The following is a 26,301-nucleotide window of genomic DNA, read 5'->3' as shown; positions in this document are numbered from 1 at the left end:
GGCCTCCTGGGCTGCAGGCCTTGCAAGGGCTCTTGGGACACTGAGCTGAACAAGACGCAGTCCCTGTCCTGGAAGAGCTCACAGTTAATGGTGGACAGAGAGCAGCAGCCATTTGCAAGAAACCTGATGGAAACCTGATTGACGGAAGTGTCCCTGACAGAAGGACACTCATGGCTCTGACACAGCATGCAAGCAGCAGCTGACTGTGCCCTGGTCCTGGGGAACTTCCCTGAGGTGACATCCTGGAGCTGGACCTTGCAGGACTTTGTCAAGGGAATGCCCTTCCAGCAAGGGGAACCCTAGGAGCAAGGGCCACCTGAGGCCAGGTTCTGTTCTAACTTCTGACCCCAAGCCAGGGAACTGGGTCTTATTCCTTGGGCCTTTCAAAGGTCCTCCTTTCAACAAACTGGGCAGCAGCCAGGGCTTTGGAGTCAGACAAGCCGAGGCCAAATCCCCTCTCTCCCACTTTCTAGCTGTGCAATCTTAATCCTCAAAACAACAATAATAGTGCATGGATGGAAACATGGATTAATTAATTAATTAAGGGGAGGGCTGGTAGACCCAGAGCTCCTAGCTGGAACCAGTTCAGCTCCAGAACCTGAACCAAGGCCAAGCAATCATTCATTCATGCCTGCAGGCAACACATATTTGTTGAGCACCTACTATGTGCATGCCAAGCACTGTTCTAGGTGCTGGGGATACCACAGAGAACAAAATATATGTCTAACACCCAGAGTTGCTACAGAGAAAGATGAAGTAGGATAAGGAAGGGAGGCAGGCCCCAGAGTGAGGAAGGGTTTACTTTTAGATGAGAGGGTCAAGGATGCATCACAAGCGTCCTGAAGGAGATGAGGAAGTGAGCCCCACAGATATCTGGAGGAAGAGTGTCCCATACAAAGGGGAGAGAGAGGGATCTTGCCTGTGTGCAGTCAGGTGGCCAGGAGGCCAGTGTGCCTGGGAAGGTGTGTAGAGCTGGATCACACAGGGCCTTGGCCTTCACTGGGATTTGGGCTGTCATTCAGAGTAAAATCGAGCCACAGGGGAGCTTTAGGAAGAGGAGTGACAGAGTATCACAGATAGAACACACTGCTGTGCTAAATACAAAGAGAGAAAGAGGGAGGTCAGTGAGGAGACTGTGGCGATGTCCAAGTAAGAGACAATGTCGGCTTGGTCCTGGGTGGTCACAGTGGAGGTGGTGAATTCCAAATAGATTTTGAAGGTACAGCTCACTACATTTGCTGAGACATTGAATGTGAAGTATAAAAGAAAATGAAGAGTCAAGGATGGCACCAGAGTTTTGACCTGAGCAACTGGAAGCGTGGAGCTGCCATGCTGGGATGCAGAAGCCAACGAGAAGAGAGGATGTCCACATCAAGATGGCGGCTTGAACATGCACAGCCACCGCAATGCTAAAGTCATCCCTTGGGTGCTCAAATAACAGTAATGAGATTTCTTTAAACGTCTGAGGGAATGAACCCACAGGATGGGAGAAGAAGAGAGAGGACAATAACAACGAAATTTCAGGAGCTGGAAAATAAATGAATGAGAAAAATGCATCAGAAAGAAAAGTCCCCCAAAGGTTCAGGGTTTGGCAGCACCAGTTACCTCTGGAAGCTGAGGTGAAGGAGAAGTTACAATAAAGAGGAGCCTTTGGAAGGCTGTTTAAGAAGCTGTTATTGTCCCAGACTAGACTCCTCTAGACTGGGGGACACTGGGCTCAGTGCATGCTGTGGCACTCTATTGATGACACAGTTTCCATGAAAGCGAGCAGTCTGGATGCCAAGACCCCAACCATGACAAACCACTCTACTCTCGGGACACTGATGGCCAGAATTATACCCTCCAGACAGACAACTGGAAGAGTCTCCTCTGGGGAACGTAATGGACCAAGGAGAAAATATTATACCTAGAGAAACCCTAGAGATATCAACATGAAGTTTCTCCAATTAAACAGCCCAGTCACACCATCCTACAAGGAAGCCCACAGCCCACAAGACCCACTCATGTACTCAGAGCTTCTAATCAGCCCATACTTTCCTATTTTAAAATGCATGCAAGATAACTGAGGTTTACTAGACTTCAGAAGAAAGCCTCTAATCTGAAAGATAAAGAACAAAACACAGAGAAAACACCAACTTGAGGATAACAGAGAATAGCAAGGAGAGGGGGGAGAAAACCTCCTTAATATCATCAGAGAGATAATAAAAGACATGTATGAAATTGAAATAGGATTCTCATAAAAAATAGGAAGAGAACAAAATAAAAGAGCTTTTAAAAATGAAAATACAATGGCAGAAATTAAAAAGGGAAAGTTGGAAGGCAGGGTTGAGCTCTTCTAGAGTGACAGATGCGGAAAATGGAAGAGAAGTGTTTTTAAATTAGGATTTGTCCACGAATTTCATCTTCTAGAAAGAATTTTTTAAAAGTAGAGTGGAGGGAGTCATCAATAAAATCATTCAAGAAAATTTTACAGACCCAAAGAACAGCTTTCTAGATTTCAAGAACTCACAGAGGACCCAGCACAGTAAGTGAAAATACACACATTATTGTCTATTTTCACTATTAAATAGACACACCAAGGCACATTATTGTGAATTGTCACTACCCTGGGAACAAAGAGAAGATTCTCTAAACTTCCACATTTAAAAGATTAGGAATAGAGAACAGCTTCCTTCTGATAGCAATACTGAAAGCCAGAAGGTAATAAAGTAGAGCTTTCAAATTCCAAAGGAAAATAATTTCCAGCCCAGAATTCTATACCTAGCCTAAAAGCCAATCAAGGATAGAGATAGAAGAAAGACATTTTCAGATGTGCAAAGTCTCAAAAAATCAACGTTCCATATATCTTTTCTCAGGAAGTACTGGAGGATATGCTCCACCAAAACAAGGGAATAAAACAAGAAAGAGGAAGATATGAGATACTGGAAACTAAACATCCAACACAAAAGAGAGACAGAGGGACCCTCCAGGTTGACAGTAAAGAGAGAGCCTAGGATGACACCTGTGTGCCAGGTGTAAAAAGCAACCAGTCCAGCCTTAAGCAGATCACGAGGCTCTGGAAGATTTCATCAAGAGGATGAAATTGATAGAAAACCTGATGCATCTAATTGTCTTGAGAGAAAATGTACACTATTGGTCAGGAGTTTTAGGTACTTAATTAGTTACAAGTACAAGCAAACAAATATACCTTTTTAAAAAGGCAACTAGTAACTCGAGGAAAAACAAAAACCTGCACAGAGAAAGAAAAGAAGTCATCGCATTACTGGGAGGATAGGAGAATGGAGACAGCAAGTTAAGGATTGGGAAGGAGAACAAAGAGAGCTAAATCATCATCTTCCCCAGTGCAAAGTCAAACAGCTAGAGTTCTGCTTCTGTCATGGAAATGTGAGGCTCTCTGCAGATTTGTTCCCTTGTGAAACTGCTGGAAATTATTTTTAAAACACTATTTAAAGTCCCTGGAAATGGTCCTAAGAGCATACAGCAAATAAAGAAACGTTTATTCAGGAAAACCTATGAAAACTCCATAAGAATAGCAAGAGTCTGTGACATTTGAACCATGATCCCCACTCTCTCCCTCTCTCATCCCACCACAGCACTATGAAAACTCCACTCTGGATGGGTGCAGCCCATAACACAGGGCTCCTTCTCCCCTTAGCTCCAAGTTGGAAGCCTACAGTATCCTCTCAGGAAGAACAGGACACAAGCATTTCTCATCCTGTCCAAGTTTACTGTTGCAGATGTTAAGTTTTAGGTGAGTATGGCTGACAGATAGGGGATCCCTTCTTCTTCCCAGCCCTCACCAGTGAGATGGCCACTCTAACTTGGGTGTGGCAAGCTGACAAATCCTGGGCCCCAACTACTCTCACCCTGGCTCATTCATAAAGCAGAGGTTCCACACCAGGTGAGGCAAGCTGAGAAGACCAGAGGTTACAGCCAGCCCCCACTCCAAGAAGCACCCAGCTCCTAAAGTAAGGGTCTAAATCAGAGAAACACATGCCACTGTCCCCATCCCTAGCTCCAGATGTTTCACCCATGGGGAGAGACAGACCATGAAACAGAGAGTTCTGAAGCTTGTCTCAAAAAAAAACTGACTTTATTTGCAATGGCATGTGGGGAAGTTAAAGTCTAAGGGCACTCTCACAAACAACAGAGGTTGTGGTGAAAACAGTTCAGAGGAGACTGGTAGATTCATTTGAGATATAAGTTAGACCACTGACTAGTTTGCCAGAAAGAACAAGGGAATGAGAGAGCTAACAAGAGCCCTCCTGGGGTCAGAGCAGATCTCAAACAATGACCTCAAAAACTATACTGCAAAGGAGGTCAGAATTGCTACAATATATTATTTTAAGTGTCCAATTTCCAACAGAAGAAATTATGAGGCATGCATAGAAGCAAGAAAGTTTGACATGCATGAAAAAAAATCAGGCAACAGAAGCTACCTGTGAGAATGACCACATGTCAGATGTAACAGAGAAAGAATTCAAAGTAGTCATTATAAATATTTTCAAAGAGCTAAAGAAAACCATGCTTAAAGAAGTAAAGGAAGGTATGATAACAATGGCTCATCAAATAGAGAATACAAATAAAGAGATGGAAATTATTTTTCTGAAATAGAAATTCTGGAGCTGAAAAGTACAATAACTGTAATGAAAAATTCACTGAAAGGGCTTGACAGTAGATATGAACCGACAAAAATAAAAATTAGCAAACTCGAAGATAGATTGACAGAGATTATGCAATCTGAAGAATAGAAACAGAAAAAAAGAATGAAAAAAATCGACAGAGTCTCAGAGAAGTGTGGAACACCATTAAGTGCATCAACATATGCATAATGGGAGTGCCAGAAAGAGAGGAAACAAAGAAAAGCACTGGGAAAAGTTCAAAGAAATAATGTCAAAAAAACTTTCTGATTTGATTTTTTAAAACTTTAATGTACAGATTTATAAAACTCAAAAAAACTCCAAGTAGAAGTAATGCAAAGTAGTAAAAATGCTGAAAATCAAAAAGAAGAAAAATATCTCAAAAGCAGCAAGAGAAAAAAATAAAAAAATAAAAAAAAAAACAGGAATCATCACTTGCAAGGGAGCCGAATAAGATTAACAGCTAACTTCTTATTAGAAACAATGGAGGCCAGAGGCAGTGGGATAACATATTCAAAGTACTTAAAGATAACTCTCAACCAAGAATATTATATCCTGAAAAACTATCTCACCAAAAGGAAGGAGAAATAAAGACATTCTCAGTATTAACCTCATACCAAATCCAGACAAATGTATCACGAAAAACTCTATGTCTTATGAATATAGACACAAAATCCTCAACAAAATGCTAGCGAACCAAATCTAGCAACGTATTCAAAGAATTATATACCATGACAAAGTGGGATTTATTAGAGTAATGCAAATTTGGTTTAACACATGAAAATAAATTGATGTCATATCAATAGATTTTTTAAAATCACATTATTATCTCAATAAACACAGAAAAAGAATTTGACAGAATCCAACACTCTTTAGTGCTAAAAAAAACTCAACAAATTAGGAGTATTAGGGAACCTCCTCAACCCAATAATGGACATCTATGAAAACTCCACAGCTAACATACTCAGTGGTGAAATACTGGATGCTTTTCCCTAAGATCAGGGACAAGACAAGACTATCCATGCTCACCACTAGCCAGGGAACTTAGGCAAGAAAAAGAAAGGAAGAAGTAAGATATAGTTATTGAAGAATGACATGATCATGTACATAGAAAATCCTAAGGGATCAGAATCCATTAAAAACTATTAAAACTAATGAACAAGTTAAGCAAGAATAAATGAAAAAATAATATACAAAAATCAATTGTATTTATTTACATTTGCAATAAACAATTTGAAAATGAAATTAAGAAAACAGTTCCAGCCGGGTGCAGTGGCTCACGCCTGTAATCCCAGCACTTTGGGAGGCTGAGGCGGGTGGATCACGAGGTTAGGAGATCGAGACCATCCTGGCTAACACAGTGAAACCCCGTCTCTACTAAAAATGCAAAAAATTAGCTGGGCGTGGCGGCAGGCGCCTGTAGTCTCAGCTACTTGGGAGGCTGAGGCAGGAGAATGGTGTGAACCCGGGAGGCAGAGCTTGCAGTGAGCCGAGATCACGCCACTGCACTCCAGCCTGGGCAACTGAGCGAGACTCCATCTCAAAAAAAAAAAAAAAGAAAAGAAAACAGTTCCACTGGCATTAGCATCAAAAAGAATAAAACATTTAGGAAAGGGTTAACTAAAGACGTACAAAACTTATACTTTAAAAAGTGCAAAATGTTGTTGACAAAAATTAAATAAGACCTAAATAGGCCAGGCACAGTGGCACATACCTGTAATCCCAGCATTTTGGGAGGCAAAGGCAGGTGGAACACTTGAGCCCAGGAGTACAAGACCAGCCTGGGTAACATGGTGAAACCCCATCTCTATGTAAAAAACACAAAAATATAGCCAACGTAGTGGTGCATGCCTGTAGTCTCTGCTGGAAGCTGAGGTAGGAGAACCACTTGAGCCTGGGAAGTCAAGCCTGCAGTGAGCTGTGATTGCACCACTGCACTCCAACCTGAATAACAAAGCGAGACTGTGTCAAATAAAAAAGGACCTAAATAAATCAAAAGATGTCCTATGTTCATGGATTGTCAAACTTATATAGTTAATATAAGCATACTCCCTACACTGACCTATAGACTCAATGCAATGCCTATCAATGCAATCCCAATGGCATTTTTTATAGAAATGAAAATTCCAATCCCAAAATTTATATATAATTGCAAGGAACACCAAATAGTGAAAACAATCTTGAAAAAGAAAAACAAAATTGGAGAAACCACATTTCCCAGTTTTAAAACTTAATACAAAGGTATAGAAGTCAAAACAGTGTAGTACTGGCATAAGGATAGACACACAGGTCAATGGAGTAGAATTAAGGGTCCAGAAATAAAGTCATACAGCTATGGTCAATTGATTTTTGACAAGGATGCCAAGACCATTCAAGGGAGAAAGAACAGTCTCATCCATAAATGGTGCTGAGGTAACTGGATAGCCTCATGCAAAAGATGATGTTTGACCCATACCTTACACCATACACAAAAAGTTAACTCAAAATGGATCAAAGATAATAAATGTAAGAGCCAAAATTATAAAACTCTTAGAAGAAAACAGAGGGATAAATCTTCATGACCTTGGATTTGGCCATGGGTTCTTGTATGTGACACCAAAAGCACAAGCAACAAAAGAAAAAAAATAGATAAGTTGAACTTCATCAAAATTTAAAACTTTTGCGCTTCCAAAGATACAATCAAGATAGTGAAAAGAAAACCCACAAAATGGGAGAAAATGTTTGCAAACCATATGTCTGACAGGGGACTTGGATATAGAAGGAACTCTTACAACTCATAATAAAAAGTCAAATAATCCAAATTAAAAATGGGCAAAGGATCTGAATAGACTGTTCTCCAAAGAAGATTTACCTGTGGCTAAAAATACATGAAAATATAATCAGCATCATCAGCCATCAAATCAAAACCACATTAGATACCACTTCACACTCACTAAGATGGCTATAATTGAAAAGTCAGAGAATAACTTCACTGTTGGTAACGATGTGGAGAAAATGGAATCCTCATATATTGCTGGTGGGGATGGAAAATGGTGCAGCCATTGTAGAAAATGGCCTGGGAGTTTCTCAAAAGGTTAAACATAAAGTTACCCCCATAATCCAGCATATCCAAGAAAAATAAAAGCATATGTCCACACAAAAACTTGCACACAAATGTTCACAGCAGCATCATTCATACTAACCAAAAGGTAGAAACTACCCAAACGTCCATCAACTGATGAATGGATAAACAAACGGTGGTATATCTAGACAATGAAATATTATTCAGCCATGAAAAGGAATAAGGAACTAATATGTGCTATAACTTAGATAACCCTTGAGAAAACTATGCTAAGTGAAAGCAGCCAGTCACAAAAGACCATGTACTATATGATCCATTTACGTTAAATGTCCAGAATAGGCAAATCCATAGAGACAGAAAGTAGATTAGCAGGTGCCAAGGGATGGGGACAAAGGCAGGAGATAATAGCTAAAAGGATCAGGCTTTCTTTTGGAGGTGATGAAAATGCTCTAAAATTGATGTAGTAATGGTTAAATAACTCTGTGGATATACTAACACCCGCTGAATTGTACCTGTTAAATGTGTGAATTGTATGATATGTCAATTATATCTCAATAAAGCTGATGCAAAATAAGTCAATTAGCTAACCAAAAAAGTAATAATAATAAAGAAAATTCAAGAAGTAGTGAAACAAGCATGCTATTTAGAAACGTGAATATAAATGTCAAAATAATCAGCTAAAAGGGGTGGGGGAAATGGGAGTGAGTTAATTTTGTAATAAACCTTGTAGAACTGTGCTATTATTTAAACTGTGTGTGTGTATGACTTTTTGATTACAATTTAAACTTTTGGATTTATAAATAAAACCTTTAGTCTTAGGTCCTGAGTCACCCCATCGCAGAGCTTGGAGGCTGTAAGGAGAGTATCTGGCCAGGTACCTTAAATTTGCTCTTGCAGAACTGAAAGCTTGTACATTTAACCAAGGGCCAGCCAGGTTGTGGCCCCAAAGAGAGGGAACAGGTGGGGCTGTGGGGTTATTCCAAGGCTGCAGATCTTGCCTGATCCTGCCCACTGCCTTGAAAATCTGGGCCTCTGTCTTAAAGGAGAATTATTCAGAGTACACAGTGGTCTAGAGGAAACAGGTTCATTACTGGAGAAACTGCCAACTGATCCAAAATCCACTGGCCTTCAATGAACACCTACTGTGTACCAGGCACCTCCACAGACATCCTCTTGTAATCATCTCAAGGACCCTGGGAGGCAGGCGGATTGATCCCCATGCTACAGATGAGGAAACCGAGGCTGATGGAGGTTTAGCAGCTTGCCTGGAGCCACAAAGCTAAAAAGAGCCAGGTTAAGATCCCAAGTCTGGCCGTCCCCCAGTCCAGCCCTCTATTCACTACAGAGCTTTCCAGTGCAGAGAAGGAGGCAGGGAAGGGACTTGAGAAAGGGGAGCCCCTTCTCTGAGCAATGGAAGCCATGTTTGAGCTTAGCTCATTCCAGGACGTGAGTCATAGTGAGAAGCCCAAATTAATCACGAGACAATGAAGGCTCTAACTTGGAGAAATGACTCCACAGGCTCCACAGGAGCTGCAGGCAGTGGCTCAAAACAGGCTGGTCCAGCCCCGCAGAGTTCCACATCGCTAGAGGGCATCGTCCGTCACTGCTCCTCTGCGTTTGGGGCCACCCAGATGTAGAATCAGGACTACCCTTGGACCTCTGATGCCAGTTAGGGCTGCCCCACATCAAATCTCAGGTGAGATTCAGCGGTGACTTTTTAATCTGGAAGGGACCTTAGCCGCTGTCTAGTCCACTATTCTTACCGCACAGATGGGAGATGAAAACCTCAAACAGAAAGGAGTTGCTCGGGGTCACACAGGGAGCGAATTCGCCACCCAGCCAACTCTCCAGCCAAAGCGTTCTGCATGCTGCCTTCCCTGCCTCCTCCTCCCATTAGTGCCAGTGCCCTCCGCCGCTCACTGCCACACCCCCCGACCTGGACGCCCCCTGTTCCCTTCATAGTCACACAAGTCATCTCATTACTTTCTCCTTATACACCCAAGCGCAGCACCAGGAAAACTACAAATTAGCATTAAAGAATGACCACTGGTGGCTCACGCCTGTAATCCCAGCACTTTGGGAGGCTGAGGCGGGTGGATCACTTGAGGTCAGTAGTTTGAGACCAGCCTGGCCAACATGGTGAAACCTGTCTCTACTAAAAATGCAAATATTAGCCAGGCGTGATGGCACACCCCTGTAATCTCAGCTACTCAGGAGGTTGAGGCAAGAGAATTGCTTGAACCTGGAAGGCAGAAGTTGCAGTGAGCTGAGATTGTGCCACTGCACTCCAGCCTGGGCGACAGAGTGAGATTCTGTCTCAAAAAAAAAAAAAAAAATTAGCTGGGCGCAGTGGTGGGCCCTTGTAATCCCAGCTACTCAGAGGGGCTGAGGCAGGAGAATCGCTTGAACCCAGAAGGCAGAGGTTGCAGTGAGCCGAGGTCATGCCACTGCACTCCAGCCTAGGTGACAGAGTGAGACTCCATCTCAAAAAAAAAAAAAGAGTGACTGTTGGGCCCTCACTTCCCCCAAGTCTGTCTTTTTTTTTTTTTTTTTAAGATGGAGTCTCACTCTGTCGCCCAGGCTGGAGTGCAGTGGCGCAATCTCGGTTCACTGCAAGCTCGGCCTCCCGGGTTCACACCATTCTCCTGCCTCAGCCTCCCAAGTAGCTGGGACTACAGGCGCCCGCCACCGTGCCCGACTAATTTTTTGTACTTTTTTTTAGTAGAGACGGGGTTTCACCGTGTCAGCCAGGATGGTCTCAATCTCCTGACCTCGTGATCCACCTGCCTCAGCCTCCCAAAGTGCTGGGATTACAGGCGTGAGCCAGCACCACGCCCAGCCCCAGTCTTTATATCTTAAAAGAGTCTTAGAATCCCTCTCCCTCTCCCTCTCCCTCTTCCACTCTTTCCACAACACACAAGTACCTCAACGACCGCTGGGAAAGGCAGTCATGGATTCACATATATCATTAGGTTTGGACTCAGATAGGCAGACTTGGGGTCTATCTAATTCTAGATCTGACATTTAGTAACTACATGACCTTGGGATAGTCACTCAACTCTTCTGAACCTCAGTTTTTTCATCTGTAAAGTGGGGATAAGAATACTCACCTTCCGGGCTGGGCCCGGTGGCTCACACCTGTAATCCCAACACTTTGGGAGGCTGAGATGGGAGTTTGAGACCAGCGTGACCAACACAGCAAGACCCTGTCTCTATAAAAATAAAGAAAAATAAATACAGTTTTCAAAATACTCACCTTTCAAAGATGTGGCAAGGATGAAGAGAAGCTGATGGCTGTGGAGTCCTTCACACAGTACCCAGAGCAGAGTGAGCCCCGGAAATGCTGAGATAGACAGAGAGAAGGAGGGAGGAAGGGAGACCTACAGGCTTCTCTTTTTTCTACGACAGTCGTAATTATTTCATGCACAAATCTTGTCTCTCCACTAGAGCTCCCTGATGCTGAAAACCCAACTTCTGCTTCTGAACCCCTACCCCACCCAGCACAGGGTTTACATCATAGTAGGGGCTCCGAAATCCTTTGTCTCCCTGCCTATTGTTACAGAAAGACCAGCTTGATAGGGAAACCCACAAACCTGGATTGTGGCACCAGCAAACCTCCTCTCTGGCAAGGAGTTCAGAGCGGCTTTTCATGGGGTCCCTGGGAGGCAGTCAGGACCAGCTCCCCATCATTTCACAGATGGGCAGACTGAGGCCTCGGGCCACAGCCTAGGCAGCAGTGCCAAAGACCCAGAGTCCTGAGCGTCAGCCCTCCCCCACCACCAGGGCTGCAAGGCCAGCTCAGCCTCCGGGTCCACTTAGGTCCTCCTCCTGTTCACATTCGAGCCCTGTGTTGTGATGGCACTGCTGGGATGCTCTCTTGATGCCTGCTTTATTTTTAGATGCTCTAAGACTGTTGGGGAAGAAGAAGAGACCCACTTTCCTGTTCAGAAACGTTGTCATCACTTTGAAAACGCCTCCTCCGTCTGTCACAAAAAGGCAGCTGGGCCTTCCACTTTGCAGTGCCACAGCTCCAGAGCCATACATGCTCCCATATCCTCCAGGCAGCCTGGCCCTTACCTGAGCACTCCCCAGTTTATCTCACTCTCTGTTCCTTCTCTCTCAACCCTCCACCAAACCCCTGGGGCCTGGGATCCATCTTGTTCTCCCTCCCTCCACCCTGGCTTTGCATCTGCCCTTGCTTCAGCCTGGAAGCCCTTCCTTCTTGCCTCTCTCATGGGAAAGAAGGAACCTACTCACCCTTCAGGGCAGCTTAAATATGAGACCCAGGCGATCCCCTGGTCTGCACCCAGAACTTCTCTTTTGTAACACAGTCCACATATTTGCAACTACTGAAGAATTGACAGGCCAGGCAAAGTGGCTCATGTCTATAATCTCCGCACTTTAGGAGGCCAAGGTGGGAGGACTGCTTAAGCCCAGGAGTTCAAGACCAGCCTAGGCAACATAGTGAGACTCCATCTCTAACTAACATAGAAAATTAGTTGGACATGGTGGTGTGAGCCCGTCATCTCAGTTACGCGGGAGGCTGAGGTGGGAGGATGGCTTCAGCCTGGGAGGTTGAGGTTGCAGTGAGCCGCGATCATGCCACTGTACTCTAGCTTGGGTGACACAGCAAGACTCCACCTCAAAAACAAGAATTTGCTATTAATTTCTAAATGACTTTTGCCTTTTATATAATAATTTCATCCCTGTTAGGTTGAAAGATCCATGATGCTAAGCCCTGCTCCACCTTGATCCCCACCATCCCCAGTGCCTAGCAGAGCCCCTAGCACATTGGAGGTGCCCACTAAACATTTGTTGACTGAGTGATTCACTTCTAAGGCCAAGGAACGCTCCCCGCCTTGAGTGTTGCAATCAGTTCCTGTATGCGATTCCATCCAGTCCTCACCACAGCCTCTGAGCAGGGAGTGGTTACCCCCCTTTCACAGAAGAGAAAACAAGCTTGGAGTGGTGAGGTGACCTGCTCCAGGTCACACTAGGTGTGAGGGTTGGGATGCGAATTCAGGTCCCACATAAGCACCCTCCCCATCAAAACGCCTTCCCCTGAAGGCTGTTAGGGGAAGGTCACTGTGCCATCTATCCTCAGCCCTTGGGGACAGCCCAGACCTGTCCCAGGCTCCAAACAGGCTAGAATCAGTCCGCTCTGCAGAGGACCCAGGTGCTGTGGGGCCTCCTCCTTCTGCCCACCCAACCCCGACGAGGTGCCCATGGAGGGTCTTAGGCTGCTAAATCCCTCCCAGGGCGACTGTGGCGCCCCAGCGCCCTCTAGTGGTGGCAGGAAGAGTCTGTGGGGAGGGCAAGGAAGGGGAAAGGGAAGGAAGGTTGCAGGAGGGAGGAGGTGAGGAAGGAGAGAGAGGATAAGAGATGGGAAGAGAAAGGTGGAACTGAGAAAGGGAGGGGGAGAGGAGCAAGAGGAGGCAAGTGGGGCACTTCGTCCTGGGCCCTGGAGTCCCTTCTCCTCTCTGGTGCTCCCTCTGCCAGCTGCCATCCTGGGTTTCTGCCCTCCAGCTGGCCTAGCCCTGGGGACCTGAGAGGGACATCGCTGTTCCAGGGAATTGCTGATTCGGACAGTCCATCTCCTGGCCAAAGCCCTCTCCCAGCTGAAAAGGGGCTGGAAAGAACTCCGTCCGTCTCCTCCCCACCTCCTCTCACCCATCAGAGCCAGTAGGGGCTTCCAGATGCCCCCCTACGACCACAAGGACACACACTGCCCAGCTCTACCCAGCCTTTCCCTTCTCCCTCCCTTTCCAGCCACCCCAAAATCCCAGCAGCTGCGGTTGCCATAGAAACAGCACCCCCCACCCCACCCCCACCCCTTTCACATAAATAAACTGCAACCTGGGGAACAGGGAGCCGCTGGAAGAGGCCGAATGTGCAGAGCCAGCTCATTCCCGGCTCCTCTCACTTCGGGATAATTAGTGCAAATTAAATTTCACACCCCTTCTCCCGAGCAGTTAGAGCTCCCTGGGAATGGATACTCACGATTCATGGGGGGAACATGCTCAGATGTCTCTTTGTAATGTGCAAATACAAGAGAACATTTCTCAGCTTCGAATTCTCAATGATTCCCCAAAGTCAGCACTAAGGAAGGCACGCAGGGCCAGGAAGTAAGTGTGCATGTCCGAGTGGGGTGGGGACAGGGCCCCTCGGAGACAGGAGACCTGAGTCCAGCACTCAGCTCTGGCACCCTTCCTCCAGGTTTTCTCACCTGTAAAGCCATAAGGAGAGGCCAAGTCACTGCAGAAAAGAAATCTTCTGGTCACCAGAGCCTCCAGCTCAGAAGGGTCCCTTCTTGGTTGAAGACTCTGCTTTCTAATTTTTGAACAAGAAGCCCACATTTTCATTTTGCAATGGATCCTGCAAATTTTCCAGCCGATCCTCCTTGCACGCGTTTACTTATGCATATTAAGTATCTGGGTGAGCAAGCATGCACAACACTCCTAGATGCAAATAATAATAATAGCACCCGCTGTGGGCCAGATGCTGCTCTGAGTGCTGTATATGCCTTCATCCTCACAGCAAGCCTGTGAGTGGTTTAACACAGGGCTTCTCCAGTGTTAAGGTGCCTGGGCCTGGGGATCATGCTGGAGTACAGGGTCTGAATCAGCAGATCTGGGGGAAGGTCTGTGACTCTGCATTTCTTTCTTTCTATTTTTTTCGTTTTGAGACAAAGTCTCTCTCTGTCGGCCAGGCTAAGGTGCTGCGGTGCAATCTCAGCTCACTGCGACCTCCGTCTCCCGGGCTCAAGCAATTCTGCCTGAGCCTCCTGAGTAGCTGGGATTACAGGTGTATGCCACCACGCCCAGCTAACTTTTGTATTTTCAGTAGAGATGGAGTTTCACCATGTTGGCCAGGGTGGTCTCAATCTCTTGACCTCAGGTAATCTGCCCAGCTCGGCCTCCCAAAATTCGAGGATTATCGGCACGAGCCACAATCCCTGACCGACATTTCTAACAAGTTTCCAGGGGAGACAGATACTACTGTCTCTGAGGACTCATTTGACAAGCAAGGGCAGCAAGAGTGTGGCCTAGTAAAGGCCTTGGTGCTCCCATGCCCTTCTCTGGAAATGCCTAGGAGCTACTTCTTCCTCCAGGTGAGGGCTAGGAACACACGGCCAATTAATGGCTGGCAAGGGCTGGCCTCCTCCTCTTATGGTGGGCCACCTCTGCGAAGCCATGTATGATTCAGAGCTCCCCGTGGCATCAGGCTGAGACTAGACACCAGCTGACCCCACATCTCAGCTTTGAGCTTTTCCTCCAGCTCTATCCTATTTCCCACACTGGCTTGCAGTTTCTCCCGCAATAAATTGCTTGAGTAAGAATGCTTGTCTCGGGCCCTGCTTCCCAGCAACCCAACCTAAGACAGGGAGATACTACCATTTTCCTTACTTAATAATGAAACTGACCAAGAGGTTAACTTGCCCAGAACGTGTAAGTGACAGGCAAAAGTTGAACAGGCAGACTCATTCCACTACCTCTATATATTTGGATATACAATGCAAATCCGTTTTTGGACTCGCATACGTACACTCACATCAATGCACCTGTTTACATGCGTGTCTATACACACAGCATATTTTTGTGTGTAAAATGACACTCATATGCACACAAGTAGATATCAGTTCACTCAAACACCCCTGAGATCTACATCCCCAAAGATGCAAATGTGCATATTCATTCATTCATTCAATTCATAAATGAATTGTCACACACGTGCTTGGACATCTTTTCACCAAGTCTCAGTGCAGACTTCGCCCCCTCCTGGAGCTTTCCCTGCCTCCCCGAGTGATATGGTTTGCATCTGTGTCCCCACCCAAATCTCATGTTCGATTGTAATTCCCAGTGTTGGAGGTAGAGCCTGGTGGGAAGTGACTGGATCATGAGGGTGGGTCCTTCATGAATGGTGTAGCACCATCCCTTTGGTGCTGTTCTCGTGATAAGAGTTCTCACGAGATCTGGTCGTTTCAATGTGTGTGGCACAGTCAGCTGGGCACAGTGGCTCATGCCTGTAATCCCAGCACTTTGGGAGGCCGAGGTGGGCAGATCACCTGAGGTCAGGAGTTCGAGACCAGCCTGACCAACATGGAGAAACCCCGTCTCTACTAAAAATACAAAAATTAGCCGGGTTTGGTGGCACATGCCTGTAATCCCAGCTACTCAGGAGGCTGAGGCAGCAGAATCACTTGAACCTGGGAAGCAGAGGTTGCAGTGAGCCGAGAGTGCACCAATGCACTCCAGCCTGGGCAACAAGAGTGAAACTCCATCTAAAAACAAAAAAGAAAGAAAGAGAGAGAGAGGGAAAGAGAGAAAGAGAGAAAGAGAGAGAGAGAGAGAGAGAAAGAGAGAAAGAAAGAAAGAAAGAAAGAAAGAAAGAAAGAAAGAAAGAAAGAAAGAAAGAAAGAAAGAAAGAAAGAGAAAGAAAAAATGTGACACCTCCCCTCTCTCTCTCTTCCTCTTGCTCCAACCATAAGAAATGCCTGCTCCCCTTTCGCTTTCCACCATAATTGTAAGTTTCCTGAGGCCTCCCCAGAGGCAGAAGCCTGCTCTGCTTCCTGTACAGCCTGCAGAACCTCTTTTCCTTATAAATTACCCAGTCTCAGGCATTTCTTTATAGCAGTGTAAAAATGGACTAATATACTGAGATTATGTCCAGAGTTCCTTAGGCCCCGTCCTCGCCCCTTTTTCCAGTCTGTCTCCTCTGCCAGTCTGAGAACTCCTCTGGGGCAGGGCACTTGGTCTGATTTGTCATTGTAACCACAGGGTCTGGTACAGGGCCTGGCCTATAGTAAGTGCACCATACGCATTTGTCAAGCTGAATTTAATCCAGCTCTGCCATTTACTAGCCAAGTGACTTTGGAAGAGTCTCTTCCTTCTTTGCATCTCAGCTTCCTCATCTCCTCAACTCCCAGGGAGGTGGTGCTGTCAGGTAGCAGGTGACCCCGTCCAGTCTTAAGAAGGTACTAAAAAAGATTTCTTAAAGGACAGGAAGGGACATTGAGCTGAAATTTGAGGGAATATCAGGATTTAGCTAGGTGAAGAGGGAAAAGTGTTCCAGGCAGATGGAATAGCATGTGATGTGCAAAGGCTAGGCTCAGAGGTAAGAAGGAGCTGAAAGGAGAAACCTGTGTGCCTGGAATGCGGTAGGGAGATTGCCCATAGAGAGGTGCTGGGGAGCCACAGTTTGCATTTTATCTTGAAGGCTATGGAGAGTCATTAAACATTTTACTGAGGACAGCTGATTTGGGTTTTTAAAAGAGCATCCAGGCCAGGCGCGGTGGCTCACGCCTGTACTCCCAGCACCTTGGGAGGCCAAGGTGGGCAGATCACCTGAGGTCAGGAGTTTGAGACCAGCCTGGCCAAAATGGTGAAACCCCATCTCTACTAAAAGTACAAAAAAAATAGCTGGGGGTGGTGGCACATGCTTATAATCCCAGTTACTTGGGGCTGAGGCAGGAGAATTGTTTGAACCCAGGAGGCAGAGGTTGCAGTGAGCGAAGATCGCGCCATTGCACTGCAGCCTAGGGGACAGAGCGAGATTCCATGTAAAAGAAAAAAAAAAACACTCAGGTTGCTATGCAGAGACTGGATCAAGGCTGAGGTTGGAGAGCAAGAATGGAAGTGCAGACACCATTTGAAACACTGTTGCCAGGAGTCAGGCATGGACATGAGATGACAGTGACTGGGATTAGGATGGGGTCAGCTGAACCAGAGAGCCAGATGGTTTCTACACAATCAGAAGGTAGTACCAAGAGGTCTAATAACAGCTTGAATGTAGAAACTCAGGGAGAAGGAAGAATTGGCTGGACACCCCAGACCTCGAATGGACCCCCATTTGACAGATCTTCCCTTATATACTTCCCTGCCATACCCATCCCCATGGGAAACCAGGGAGCCAGTCCCCCTCTCTGCCTCTGGTCTGCTCCCTTCATCTTCCCTGACCATAGCCAACCCCATGAGTGTTCCGGGCCAACTCAGTCAGGGAGCTGTTCTGCAGCCTGTCTGGTCCTTTAAAGTCATGAAACTTTCGTCCTTTCCAGCCTCATCTCCCACAGAGTTCTCTAGGCAAGGCTCCACCACAGCTCCCAACTCAAAGACACCAGTGGGCGTTCTGCTCAGCCCACGCGGGTCTAACTTGCCCTTAGGCACCACCTGCAGCAGCAAGAGCCCCAGAACTGGAAGTTCCTGCCTTCACTGTGCCACTCACTCACTGTGTGACCTTGAGCGACTCTCTCTTCTCCTCTGGGCTCCAGTTTCTCCATCTGACAAATGAGAGAATGGGATGCAATGATGCCTAAGGCTCTGGCCAATCAGAGCACCAAATCCCCTAGGTTGCAATAATTGGTACCAAGGTGGGTGTGCGACCCAAGTTAAGCCAATGAACACCCCTCCTGGGGCTCTTGGTTGAAACTATTGCATAAAAGCATCTCACTTCTGGCAGGAGTTGCTAGTTAGCAGCATGTGAGCCTGGAGATGGTGGGACCATCTTCCGAGGGGGACCTCGAAAGAAAGAGTGCTTGAGGACAAAGCCGATACTTCTCCCTGAGGGTATGACTCAAGCACCTGGATCCAGCCACACCTGAAATCAGTCACATGGAACAATAAATTCCCCTTTTTGCCTAAGTCAGTCTGAACTGCATTTCTGATGTTTGTATCCAGTGGGATCCTGACCTGTATAAGTCTTTCTTTCCACATATATGTGATATAAAGTTGAGGACCTCAACTTTAAAATATTTACTGCTTTCTCCAGTGATTCCTTTGGGATGCCTTCATTGCTCTCATCTGTTTCTCCCAGTCCCCCTATCCTTGAACCTAGCGGAGGTGCCACCTCCTCCAGGAAGCCTTCTCTGACCCCCCTACCTTCCAAAGCAAGTTTCTCTGAACACTAATCCTTCAAAAATCCCATTTTAAAAAAAGGAGTCTATGGTCAAACAACCTTGGAAAATGCGACATAGTATATCTTCCTTTCGAAGGACTTATTGCACTGAGCCCATAAAGAATCCTGAGAAGTTCTAATGCAGAGAAATCAGTTCACCTTGTCCAGTGTTTCACCAACTTACTTCCTCATGGAGCCCTCCCTTTTTTCATGGAATATCTGTTAACCCCCTGCAGGGTGAGATTTCAAGGTGTCACTTGGGCAAACACTATCTGTAACTTCCATAGATTCACTCTCAGTCCCCTTCAGGGGGGGTTTCAGCACGATGAAATGCCTACTGTGTGTCAGGCCCACAGCAAGTGGCTGGGAATACATCAATAAATCAGATATACCCAGCTTGGGAGGAATCTGCAGGCTGACAGACAGCCACACCTTACTGCTTGAGTCTGACCTGGGCCCACCAAGGCTGTATAACCTTGAGCAAGTCACTCGTCTCCTCTAGTCTTCAATTCCTCAAACTGTAAAGTGAAAGACTGCGATGCCACGATCCCTAAAGATCTGGCCAGCCAGAGCACCAAATCCCTTAGGCTGCCGTGATTGGTTCCAGAGTGGGTGCATGACCCAAGCTGAGCCAATGAGCGTCCATCCTGGGGCCCTGCAGGAAGTCGGTTGCCTCCTCAAATCACGTGCCAAACGTGGGTTTGAACACATGGGTGCATATTTTGGAGGAAAAAGAATGTGTTGACCGGGCATGTTGGCTCACGCCTATAACCCCAGCACTTTGGGAGGCCGCGGTGGGTGGATCATTTGAGGTCAGGAGTTCAAGACCAGCCTCGTCAACATGGTGAAACCCCATCTCTACTAAAAATACAAAAATTAGCCAGGCGTTGTGGTGGGTGCCTGTAGTCCCAGCTGTTTAGGAGGCTGAGGCAGGAGAATCACTTGAACCCAGGAGGCGGAGGCTGCAGTGAGCAGAGATCACGCCACTGCACTCCAGCCTGGGCAACAGAGTGAGACTCTGTCTCAAAAATAATAATAATAATGCTTTCTCCAACGCCTCCGTGACCCAAAGGAGGTTTATAAATGCTGGCAGTGATGAAAACTCAGTACCAAGAACACGTTAGGGTGAGGAACTTAAGGCTTTGTATGAAAGGGTACAGGGATTAAAACGGTGAGTGAATGAACGTGTTCAAGCCTCCCTGAATACTTTACATTCACTGAGCTGAGATGATTTTGATTTCCTGGCAGATAAGGACTCAGTCTCTGATGAATTGCAGTGACATCATTTAATAGCTGTGTGTCCTTAGGCAAATTACTCAACCTCTCTGCACCTAAGCTTTCTCATCTTGAAAATGCCCCCCGGTCTGACCTCAGAGAGGGAAGATTAAATGAAAGCAGGTAAGTGAAGTTCTTAGCCCAGAGTTGGACAAAAAAAAAAAACATTAAACAAAGGTTAGCTTGCACCGTGATAGCACAGTGAATACCAACCACAAAGAATGGTCTCGATGACAGGAACAGCAATGATCTTCTACAGAGTTTGCCTAGGTAATAATGGGGAACCCCACCCTCCATTTCCATCTCCCTCCCACCTCCTGCCCACCAAGACCTTTGCAGGCTCCTCACCCCTGCAGGGTCCTCAAGATGCCTGTCAGTTCTCCTTACCCTGGGACAGAGTTGAGGCTGATTTGGGCATCCAGGCTTCCGTTCTGATGCTCATGGCCCTTCTGGCTTTGTGCCCTGGAACTGGGAGTTCATAATTCTTACAGTCTATCTTAGGCAGCCGATGGTCATCACCTCCTGGTATCCATGGTCCTGTGTACTGGTCTCCCCATCAGTATGCATTGGACCTACAGACTTGCTTCTAAGGAACAGAATACAACAAACATGTTGAGATACCATTTAAAAATTGGGTTTCTAAAGCCTTTGGCTTCCTTATTGCTCACTAGCCCTCTCTTGTCCCCTCTCTGCCTGCTCTGCTGGAAGCCACTGCCATGGTATGAGCTGCTCTCTTTGGAGGCCCATGTGGCAAGGAACTGAGGTTGGCTTTTGGCCAGCAGAGAGCAAAAGGTTGAGGACCTCAATCCAACAACCCACGAGGAACTGAATTCTGCCAACAGAAGGGATATTGGAAGCAGATCCTTTCCCAGGCAAACTTTGAGACAATGCAGCCTCAGCTGGCACCTTCATTGCCATCTCATGGGGGAACCAGGCCAGAGGACCCAGCTAAGCCACACCTGGATTCTCACCCACAGACACTGTGAGCTAATAAATGCTGTTATTTAAAGCCATTCAGTGTGGGGATAATTTGTTACTCAGTAATAGATAACCAATACACATTGCAAAAAAGAAGGGGGTTGATTTTGGGGGACTCAAAATCTACTCCTGGAAAGTTCACGAGTAGAGCTTCTTTTGGGTATGGTTGGATCCATCAAATGTCACAGGCCTCCTTCTGTCTCAGTCTGGGTTTATATGAGAGCAGGGCCTGAGGCAAGGGGATGCTTGCAGATGGTTTATTTGAGAGGTGATTGCAGGAATGAAGGTGGCAGGAGATTGAGATAAGCATGCTGCCTCCAGAAATGTCTTTCTGAAGAACAGGAGCCAGGGGCACTTACCCACCAGCTCTGCACTGCACTGGTTGAGGGTGGTCCCCAAGGGTATTAATTTCCCTGAACTTCAGAGCTGCACCCATGCTCAGGCTAGCGAGCTCCTCAGCTCAGGAAACTCTTGAGGTGGATCCTGCCAGTGTGCACAGGACTATCCACTGCAGCTGTACCTGAGCTCAGGCACAAGGAGCTAATGCAGGATCTCAAAAACATTCGCACTCTCTCCTACATCCCTCAACTCCCCTCCTCTGAGATGCTTGCAGCATCAGGCAGCCTCTTCCAGAGGGCTGGCAACAGCACCATGGGCAGCCCCAGGCTTTCTTCCTGCAGCCTAGCAATCCCAGGAGAAAGAGCTTCTCCTTGGTAGTTCCAGCAAAAGTCTCAGGATTGCATGTCATTGGATGACAAGGATCACATGGTCATCCCTGAACCAATTGCTGCTTCAGTTGACCGGGCCTAAGGTTTGACCCCATCCCTGTAGCCATGAACTAAGAGTAGTTTCCCTAGTGAAAATTTGGGAAGTTGAAGAAGAAGAAGCTATAAACGCTTGCCAGAAAACAGATAAAGAGGCATCAGTTACATCTACATGAGTCATGACTCATATTAGTGGATTATAAGGTCAATTTATTAGGTGATAACCAGGATTTTTAAATTTAGCATTTTTAAAATTAAAGTAAAACAGTGCTTATCAAATTTTAGCTGCTTCAGAATCACCCAGAAGTCTTCTTAAAACACAGATTGCTGGGCCCTGCACCAGAGTTTCTGATTCAAAAAGTCTGGGTGGGGCCCAAGAAAACGGATTTCTAACAGGTTCTCAGGTGATGTTGATGTTGCTGGTTCAGGTACCCCTCTCTGAGAACTATGCAAATACAAAATATCAGACCATACTGCAGGTGATATGGCTGTTTTATTCATGAAACTTGTTTTAGTTACATATGTATGTGGATACTGGGTAGCCACATGAAAGGAATTCCTTCCTTTCTTTCTTTCTTTCTTTTTTTTTTTTTTTTTTTTTTTGTGAGACTGAGTCTCACTCTGTCACCCAAGCAGGAGTGCAGTGGCACAATCTCTGCTCACTGCAACCTCCACCTCCTGGGTTCAAGCAATTCTTCTGCCTCAACCTCTCAAGTAGCTGGGACTACAGGTGCATGCCACCACGTCCAGCTAATTTTTGTATTTTTAGTAGAGTCAGGGTTTCACCAAGTTGGCCAGGCTGGTCTCGAATCCCTGACCTCAAATGATCTGCCCATCTCAGCCTCCCAAAGTGCTAGGATTACAGGTATGAGCCACTGTGCCAGGCCAAAAGACATTTCTTATTGAAATCACCCTACTGCAGTGAGATTAATTAATTTGTCCAGAATCACACATCTACTAACTGAAGGGACAGGAATTTGAAGGCAGGTCTAACAGGCTTTTGACCACAATGCTCTACTGATCATGGCACCAGCTGCACTAATTACAAGTAACTCGTCACAAGATCTAGGCTAGTTATCAAATCCTGTGTTTGCCACATGAAGAAGTTACAATACAAAATAACAGACCCCAAAATATACTGGCTTAAACAAGATAAAAGTTCACTTCTCTCTCATATGATAATCCAGAGGTCCATGGTCCAGGGCTGGCAGAGCAGTGCTGCCAGCCTCCACATGTGGCTTCCCTCCTGGGGTCCAAGGGGTCTGTTCCAGCAGCGGGAAGTGAGGAAGAGAAAGGTAAAACACACTCTCTTTAAAGAGCACAGCCCAAAGTCGCATGTGCCACTTTTGCTCATATCCCATTGGCTGGACCCCAGTCACATGGTCAGACTGGCTGCAGGGGAGGCTGGGAAATGTAGTCTTGAGCTGGAAGGCCATGAATACTAGGGGACAACTGGTACACTCTAACACCACCAGGTAGTGTGGCTTCACATGCCTCACCGAGGTGCCCATTGAGGGGGAGGACAGCCCTGGAAAGATGCCCAGGTGGTCTCCCAGTGGCAGTTTCCCCTGCAGAGCACAGAATGATGGCAATACTCCCAAAGACAGGGTCCAGCCACCTCTCCCCAGCCTCCAGCTGTGGATCTAATACTAAATCCCTACCCAGACCATTCTTGGCTTAACATTTTCTAACAGCTTTCTATGGACAACATATTTTCCAGTTTATTCTATTGTGTCAAGTGGAGCTTTCGATTTTAAGCTTCAAAGTTTATTTACTTAGAAAATGTTTGCTTTATCAAAACAGGATGCTGTGTGGATACTAATAAAGCCTTATACCTCCAGCCGACAAAATAATCACCTCTGGCTGAACGGGAGTGAGACCACATTAGACTTTACTCCAGGGCTCAATTTTACTGGCCCTGCCACCGAACTTCACCTCCCTGTCTTATTTCCAAACTGCAGATGCCTCTTTTTCTAATTTTCCCCATAAAGCAGTGACTCATAAACAAGAACAGATTTCTCTTGCTTGCAGAAAAGGTAAATTGCTGGCAGAAATAAATTTGCAGATGCTAAAATTTCACAGGAAGGAGCTCACTGGTGCAGAGGGTTTGATATCCTGCCCTGCTCCACTCTTCCCCCACCTATCTGTACCCTTTTCTTCCCTACCAAGCCAAGCTGGGCGCTGTTAGGGCCTTGCTGAACCCTACAGGCGTGGTGAGGAGGTGGGCTCTGCCTTGGGGAATGACTCCCCTGTTTATCTCTGGGTTTGTCCCAGTTCCTGGGCCTGGGATTGGACTGGGGGCCCCTGAGGCGGAGGACTCCTGCATCCCGGCTCCACTCAGTACGACGACCTCGATTTATGTGGGTTACTCTCAGCCTGTGGACCTGTCACTTGGTGAAGAGCAGGCCTATGGGACCTGCCCAGGGCCTGCAGGAGGTGCTTCCTCACTCAGGCAGATTGTGGAACCCAGGCCAGCAGGTGGCCAGCTCAGATGCCGGAGTATCTTCCTTCCAAGAGTGAGATCCCAGGGTGAGCTCTAGAAGCCTCCCTCTCTGACACAGAACCCGCGTCAAAGGGAAGAACGGTGCAAACTGTCATTTCCTAAGCAGCCGCCGTGTGCTCTCACTGTGCCACGTCTCCGAACGCATCTTCCCCAGTCTTCACAAGCAAGTTCTTGTAACCATTTTTCAGGTAAGGAAACTGAGGCACAGAGAGGGGACATCACTCATCCACACTCACACTGCTCTCAAGTGACAGATCCTGGATGCAAACCACCCCTGCAACTGGTTTCTTCCTGCAGGCCTCCCTTCTTTCTCCATCTCTCCCCAATTCCTTACCCCTCATTCCGCTTCACTCCTGCCCAGCCTCATCTGGAATACTGAATCCCTCCTCCTCTACCCTGCTCTTTTCACCGTAAGCACAGAGCATCCAAGGGGGAACATTTTTCCAAAGAAAGCAAATGTAAAGGAGCCAGGGTGGGAGTAAGGAAAATCTCTGAACCCAGTAGGAAAAAATTCAGCTTCCCAGTAGAGGCAAAGGCCTCAGAGACCCAGGCCAGATGGGGCATGGGTGCCTCCTCCACCCTCAGTAAGACACCCAAGGACAAATTTGATTTGCAGTCACCCACTGCATACCCAGGGCTACCTTAGCAACTAAGTTTTAAATTTTGAAATATCCTACACCTCTTTCCCATGCCTAAAATCTTCCGGGTTGATAATGTGTTAATTTAAGCTTCTAATCTCTCTTAAAATCCGGGTTTCTGCACTCTCTCAACCCACCACCCTCCCAGGAGGGGTTAATCATTTACACTCTAGTATGAATAAGTCTCCAGCCCCTTGCTGAGAGAGGATGTTCTGAGGAGAGGTTAGCCCCAGAAAGAATCATAGGCTCTCTCAATGTCCACTCTTCTCCAGCAGCCAGAGGGACTCCAGGCTGTATCATCTCCAAGCCCTCCAGGGCCGAGTGGTGCCAGACGTGGCTAATGACTACCTTGGAATACGGCAAGTCAGGTGCCTTTCCACACTAATCCCTAGCATGGCAAAGGCCTGACTGAGGTCCCCACAGACAACAGATGGTGAGCCAACTTCTGCGTTGCCATGGCAGCCCTGGAATGGGGCTGAGGAGACTGTGCTGGGTGTGCACAGACACTTATACCTAGATTACATGAGGGCACGTGGGGAGATGGATGCAAATTTCAGGCATTATCCTCCTCTCCTCCACCCCCATCTGGGGCTGCAGGACCCTTTAAAGATGCCCAGGCAGATGGGGCAGTGGTCGGAGGTCCAGGACCCAGAAATAGACCTGGGCTCCAGGCATAGGCCTGCTCCTCATCCCTGGCTAGAGCAAGGCCAGCTGCTAGGTCAAGCACAACCAAGGGGCTGCCAGGAGCCTGCATCTCCCTGCCTGGCAATTCAAGGACTTATTCTGTGTAGGACACTCAAAGACAACAGGAGTCCCAGAGGCAAAAGATCTTTGGGGGCCAAAGGTCAGATTGGTCAAGAGAGGCCCCTAGGACTTGCCTCTCTTGTCGCCACCAGGAGTCTCTGAGCGGCACCCGGGGCCAGTGCAGGACCCAACCCAAGCTGATCCACCCACCTCCAGCTCCTTGAGGGCAATTCCCACTCCCTGGGCCTGTCTGAGCTGTGAGAGCAGGTGCCATCGAACCATGATCTGGGTCAGGCTATCAGAGTTGAGCCACAGCCCTGAATCTTGAAGCCCAGCCCCAATCCACCTCCAGAACCAAGCCTGGTTTTCAGAGGACTGACTGCGTGCATTCACGGGATGCATTCACACCGTGCACACACACAGAGTTCACACGTAGTGCACCCGGTATATACAGGACGCACTCAGGGTGTGAGCACATCGTGCATCTGCCCCAAGGGTTCCCTTATCCACCAGTGCACGCACACACACTGCGCACGACTTGTGCACACAACACACGCCTAGGAGGCCCACACACCAGACAGAAAAAGGATACAGTGAGAACTTATGCGAACACACCCACGCGCCTACGTGCAGTATACACAGTGCATACAGTATAAATACAGCATGCATGGAATAATGCGCATATAGTGCAACAGTAGAGCAAGTTCACACTGCACAGGCACACACATACATAGCAGCAGTCACACACACGTGCGCGCGTGCGCGCGCGCGCACACACACACACACACAGAGTATCTTCAGCTCTGCA

General features: G+C 47.0%; 1 long non-coding RNA gene across 4 annotated transcripts in view; it reads right to left on the bottom strand.

Annotated features, from left to right (window-relative positions):
- The window catches only part of LOC105483091 (uncharacterized), a 75,085-nt gene extending 52,109 nt beyond the window's left edge, over positions 1 to 22,976 (bottom strand). For 3 of the 4 annotated variants that reach the window (XR_011625224.1, XR_011625225.1, XR_011625227.1), the window contains exons 1-5: positions 22,773 to 22,976; positions 20,254 to 20,452; positions 13,702 to 13,927; positions 11,295 to 12,342; positions 10,812 to 10,913 (exon numbers count right to left, since the gene is read on the bottom strand). This is a non-coding gene — a long non-coding RNA (uncharacterized lncRNA). The remainder of the gene's footprint in view (positions 1 to 10,811; positions 10,914 to 11,294; positions 12,343 to 13,701; positions 13,928 to 20,253; positions 20,453 to 22,772) is intronic. The other variant, XR_011625226.1, reaches the window with a different exon arrangement.
- Positions 22,977 to 26,301: the final 3,325 nt, after the last annotated feature.

The sequence above is a fragment of the Macaca nemestrina genome, chromosome 1, assembly GCF_043159975.1.
Source record: "Macaca nemestrina isolate mMacNem1 chromosome 1, mMacNem.hap1, whole genome shotgun sequence".
NCBI classification, from domain to species: Eukaryota; Metazoa; Chordata; class Mammalia; order Primates; family Cercopithecidae; genus Macaca; species Macaca nemestrina.
The sequence above is the reverse complement of the archived record's forward strand: the minus strand, read 5'-3'. Positions and strand labels throughout refer to the sequence as shown.